The sequence below is a fragment of the Rhinoderma darwinii genome, chromosome 3, assembly GCF_050947455.1.
Source record: "Rhinoderma darwinii isolate aRhiDar2 chromosome 3, aRhiDar2.hap1, whole genome shotgun sequence".
In the NCBI taxonomy this organism is placed as follows: Eukaryota; Metazoa; Chordata; class Amphibia; order Anura; family Rhinodermatidae; genus Rhinoderma; species Rhinoderma darwinii.
This window is the reverse complement of record NC_134689.1, coordinates 408,364,999-408,371,428: the sequence shown is the minus strand read 5'-3', so window position 1 is coordinate 408,371,428 and position 6,430 is coordinate 408,364,999.

Genomic DNA, 6,430 nt, shown 5'->3' with positions numbered 1-6,430 from the left:
CATAGTCCAGTCAAACCCACACTTAGGGCGTGTTCGGTTAATTTCTTTCCCCTAAACAGAGTAGTTTTGGGGCCGGATCACTGTCTGTGGTGAATCCATTAGTTAATTTACTCTTTCTTTTTCTGTCTCCTCTTACCCTTCCTCCTCTTTCCCAGATGGAGCCTTTAAAATGTTGCTCATTAAATGTTCGGGGATTCAATACCCCGCAAAAACGCACGCAAATTTTACATCACATGCATAAACAACGTGTTCAGATTTTACTTTTGCAGGAGACTCATTTCAGGACCGACCATCTGCCCACTCTGAAACATCGATACTATACGCAGTGGTTCCATAGTACCAACCCTGACACGAAATCCAGAGGAGTGAGTATAGCTATACATAAATCTCTTCCGGTCTCGGTTGTTGCTACCCAATACGATACTCAGGGGCGTTATATATTTTTGAAGCTTCGAATATGTGAGCGACTGTTCACTGTGACGAACTTGTATCTTCCTAATCATGACCAGGTGCGCGTATGCAGGAGTTACTTAACGGAACTCTCCAAATTTGCAGAAGGCCTATTGGTAACTGCAGGAGACTTTAATTTCACAATGGACAGGGTTGCAGACTCCTCCTCGGGCAGATCCTCGGTTCCCGCTTCTCAGTTGGCTTCCCTTAAATCTAAACTGTTTGGTATGAAAATGGTGGACATTTGGCGGAACCTCAACCCCCAAACACGGGATTACACTTTCTATTCTCCAGTACATGACATGTACAGCAGGATAGATTTGTTTCTTATTAGTCACCATCTACTTTCCTGGTCCCCGAAGTCTCAGATTGGAACTATGATTTGGGCGGATTATGCGCCGGTTTACTTGTCTCTTATCTTCCCAGATACTAAACAGCGGGAATGGCACTGGCGGTTGAACCCCCATCTTTTACGGGATGCGGTTTGCCAAACGGCAATTAACAAATCCATCTCGGAGTTTCTGGAGCATCATGAGGAAGACTCCACCCCTCTGCCGGTTCAGTGGGAGGCATTGAAAAGTGTATTAAGAGGTATATTTATACAGCAAGGCTCGAGATTGAAGAGGGAATGGGCTTTCAAAATTGATAAGCTCTTGTCCCAGATACAGACATTAGAGACCACTCACAAGCAGTCCCAGCACCCCCAGACTTTGGCAGAGCTACTAGAAGCGCAAAATTCGTTGAGGAATTTATTAGATCAGGCGCATGCGTCGTTTCGAGACCGGATGAGGCGTTTCGCATATGAACATTCTAACAAATGCGGGAAGGCATTAGCTAATTCATTACACCCACGGGCCCCTCAATCCTTTATACCGGCGATTAAAACAACACAGGGTGAGGTCAAACATAAGCCAGAAGACATTATTAACACATTTAAGGACTACTATCAGGCCCTATACAACCTCAGGGGGCCTTTGGCGGACATGTCTCCAAGTACCCTTCAACAGAGGATTGATTCCTATATTGAACAGACGGCGCTGCCGACTTTGGAGGAGACCGAGACGGCCGCACTAGGGGAGGCCTTCTCGGAATCTGAAATACAGGCAATCATAAAGTCAGCTCCAGCGGGTAAAAGTCCGGGTCCGGATGGATTCCCGGCATCCTTTTACAAAACCTTTGTTAATAAATTTCTCCCCTATATGACTAAGGTTTATAATGCAGTTACAACCTCCGTGCCATTCACTCCGCAAACGTTGGCGGCAACCATCGCTGTGATCCCCAAACCAGGGAAAGATCCCTCGGCATGTTCTAATTACCGTCCAATCTCCCTGATAAACGTAGATGTAAAACATTATTCTAAGGCTATTGCAAATAGACTAGCCCCACTTCTACCACGTTGTATTCACGGAGATCAGGCGGGATTTGTTCGACATAGAGAGGCTAGGGATAACACCAATAAAACTACTCTTTTAATCTCCTACGTCCAGAAAAAGTCGCTACCCACATGTTTAATATCGGTTGATGCGGAAAAAAGCCTTCGATCGGGTACACTGGGGGTTCCTGAAGTCGGCGTTGAGCCAGGTTGGGATCGGCCCCATTATGCTAGATAAGATACTGTCCCTATACCAGACACCTACTGCAAGGGTTAGGGCAAACTGAATACTTTCCACAACATTCTCGATTGCTAACGGCACTAGACAGGGATGCCCCCTGTCACCATTACTTTATGTCATCACGATGGAGCACCTAGCTGTGGCTATACGTAATTCCCCAGACATAACAGGGATAGGAATAGGTAGAGATTGTCATAAATTGGCCCTATATGCGGATGATCTCTTGCTCTTCGTGACAAACCCGGTGATCTCCCTACCAGTACTTATTAGAGAATTTGAAGTATTTGGCCAGGTCAGCAACTTTAAAGTAAATTATACGAAAACTGAAGCACTCAACATCTCCTTATCTGCTGAGACACTAGAGCTACTAAAGTCATCCTTTAATTTTAAATGGCAGACGAGGTCAATCAAATATTTGGGAGTTCAGATTCCCAGGGATCTGGTGGATCTATTCACTCTCAATTATCAGCCGTTACTACAAGCCACTCTCAAAAATTTACTGTCATATGATCGAGCGCAGCTCTCATGGTTTGGCCGCATCAATGCAATCAAAATGGACATCCTCCCTCGGTTTTTATATCTGTTTCAGGCTCTCCCAGTATTAATCCCCGGAACATTTTTTAAGGCATTGGAGAAAGCTTTTCGGAAATTTGTGTGGGGCACATTGAGTCCACGCCTTAATATGAAGTCACTATCCCGTCCAAAACTGAAGGGGGGAGCAGGACTCCCGGACTTGGTCACTTACCATCAGGCCGCAGTACTAGCAAGGGTGGTAGACTGGTTCCATAATGGACCCAAGAAACAATGGGTAGGGATTGAACAATCCATAGTCGCGCTCTCACTTAGATCACTGCCATGGATTCTTCCTGATTATAGGCCGGCACTTACGACCCTGCCCCTGCTGACCCAGCACTGCCTCACTCTATGGGACAGACTGATGGTTAGAAAGGGCCTTTCACATAGACCCGGAATCCTTAGCCCGCTGTTTGATAAACCAGAATTTTTACCAGCCGTCAATAAGAAAGAGTTTATGATTTGGTCCTCTTCTGAAAACACGAGATTATGTCAGGTAATGTCGGAGGGGGGGAAGCTCCCTTCCTGGTCTGAGTTGCAAGGGACTTGCCCGGGGAGGAAGCTTTCCTGGATGGAACATGCCCAATTGTCCACCTTTTTACGCTCGGCGCTACCGGGTGGGATACATATCGACACTAGCACTGCGTTTGAGTCGTTGTTGCTTCAAACTGAGCCTCCGGATCGGGTGATATCTAACCTGTACACCTTACTTTCAGAGGCCGGTGACAACCAGCCTCCTGCATACATCAGCACATGGGAGCGAGAACTAGGAGTGGTCCTGTCACAGGCTGAGTGGGATCGAATATTTTTTCTGACTCACAAAATGCCGGTGGCAAGTCAGGCACAGGAAAATAACTTCAAAATTCTGACTAGATGGTACCGTTGCCCACAGAGTCTGAACAGAATGTACCCGAGGTGTCAGATTTGTGTTGGAGATGCGGGACCGAGACCGGAACAATGTTGCACATCTGGTGGTCATGTCACGTTTTGCAGACCTTCTGGAAAGCGATTTTTGAAATCTATACAGAAGTAGAAGGTACACAGCTGATACCCACTCCTCAAATGGCTTTGCTATCTCTAATTCCGGGCCCTCTGCCGAGTATTAGAAAGGGGCTGCTGAGGCATTTCCTGACTGCGGCACGAACAGTCATTCCTAGACATTGGAAGTCCACCGTGCCGCCCTCGGTTGTGGAATGGGTAGTGGAGATGGACTCTTTATGTCGAATGGAATCTCTGGTTGCAGAGGACAGTGATCGCATTGGTGCGGTTCTTTCTCTGTGGAGTACATGGTCGTCCTTCAAATCTGGTCCACACGTTGCTAAATGGCTAGGCGGAACCCCCCCATAGAGGGGTCGGTCAGATGCAGTCTGCTGAATTGGGGGCTCCTGTCTGGGAGAAGGGAACTTTCTCTTTCTATTTCTTTCTATTTCCGGGTGTTTTCCCTATCTCTCTTCTTCCCTTTCTCCTTCCTCCCTCCTCTAGTGGGAATGGAAGGATAACACACACCTTACGCAAAGCTTTAATTATATTTTTATAAAGAAACTTTATCAAATAGAGATAATGCTTATATTCTGAGAAGTGAATTTGGGGGTAAGGTGTGTGGGTAATATGTGGAAACATGTTAACATCTTACCTGAGAGAAATATAGATAATGCAAAATAACATGTATGTATACTGAAATGTTTTTCTTGAGTTTGTTTGCTTTGTACTTGTTGAAATTCTTAATAAAAATTCAGATTATGAAAAAAAAAAAAAAAGAAACTTTCTGAATGCTGTTTTGAATACTTTGAGGGGTGCAGTTTTTTAAATGGGGTGATTTATTTGGGGATTCTAATATATAAGGCCCTCAAACCCACAACTAAACTGGTACCTGTAAAAATGGCCTTTTGAAATATTCTTGAAAATGTGAGAAATTGCTGCTAAAGTTCTAAGCCTTCTAACGTCCTAGAAAAATAAAAGGACATTCAAAAAACGATGCAAACATAAAGTAGACATATGGGAAATGTTAACTAGTGACTATTTTGTGTGGTATTACTATCTGTTTTACAAGCAGATACATTTAAATTTAGAAAAATGCTAATTTTTGCAAATTTTCCCTACATTTTGATGTTTTTCACGAATAAATATTGAATTTATCGACCAAATTTTTCCACTATCATAAAGTACAATATGTCACGAGAAAACAAACTCAGAATCACTTGGATAGGTAAAAGCATTCCCAAGTTATTACCACATAAAGTTACACATGTCAGATCTGACAAAATCGGCTGTGCCACTGTAAAGGATCTGCCAGACACAGCTTCTGTCTCAACGCCTGTGGGTAATCAGTCTGCACCTGCTCCTATGTCTGTGAGACTGACTCCATCTTCCACCACTCAGGGTGGCAGGCTTAGGAGTGGGAGAGCCTATCACATTCTGACCAGACGGAGCTAGCTCCCGCCCACTGTCTATTTATACCTGCCTTTCCTGTTCCTCCTTTGCCTGTGATTCTGCTCTGCTTGTTTCCCGGCTCTGCTGCTTGAACTACTGATCCTCTGCTTGTTATTGACATTGGTTTACTGACTACTCTCCTGCTCAGCGTTTTGTACCTCGTGCACTCCTGGTTTGACTCGGCTCGTTCACTTCTCTCGTTGCTCACGGTGTCTCCGTGGGCAGCTGCCCCGTTTCCCTAGCTTCTGTGTACCCTTGTCTGTTTGTATGTCGTGCACTTACTGAGCGTAGGGACCGTCGCCCAGTTGTACCCCGTCGCCTATGACGGGTAGTTGCAAGTAGGCAGGGACTGAGTGGCGGGTAGATTAGGGCTCACCTGTCTGTCTCCCTACCCCATCATTACAGTCACAAGGCTAAAACAGGTAGCGTCCTAAAGTTGTTAATAAAGTGCACAGACAAAAAAATATGTGGTACAGGATATAAATGCTTGTATAAATATCATATGTTGCAATTATGAAAACAGTGCACAGTGATAAAATCCAGTGTAAAAATAGACATACATTTAAAAACGCATAATATAGCTTGATTATCCCTTAATCAAAAATGCAATCATATGTGTAGGGGGCAAGGTCTTCAGGCCACTCACCAATCGCTGACTAGATATGTGAAGTAAACAGTTTAATCCTTGTTCGTGCTGATTTCCACGTGTGGTCAGGATGTCTGGCGTCCTCCAAACAGAACTGGGCATGCTCGTGTCGTCATCACAGACGCGCCCGGTTGCATAGCAACCACACAATGCTTTATTTATTGCGCATGCGCTGGGGGTCCGGATACGAACCTCCGTGAATAAGATACAGTGTAACTGCATAAGGAGGGCCAACAACATAGGTTGCAATTTATGGATTATGATAAGTCTGTACGCCGACATCAAACAGGACAATAGTCCAGGGAAATAATGGCTAGCAATCCAGTCATGGATATGAGAGACATATGTACAATAGACAGTGTCAAAAATAAATCAAAGTATATGTTTATTGTGAAGGTAATCATACAAATAAATGCAGAAATTGACGTTAATTTTTAATTGTGTTACATATTATCTGCTCTTTTACAAATGACTACTCGAGCCAACCGAACCAATAGAAATGGGTATCGTTAGATCGAAAAATGGTCCGTGTGTAATCCCGTTCCAAATTCATGAACAGGGACAGCCACTAGAAAACCTATTACTCATGTGATGACAGCAAGAAGAAGTTTTTTAGGGGTTAATAAATATTCAACAGCCCCTAAATTTAAATGTACACATGTCTCTCATGAATTCAAAGGATTAAAAAAGAAGAAATAATAATAATACTAAACTAGTA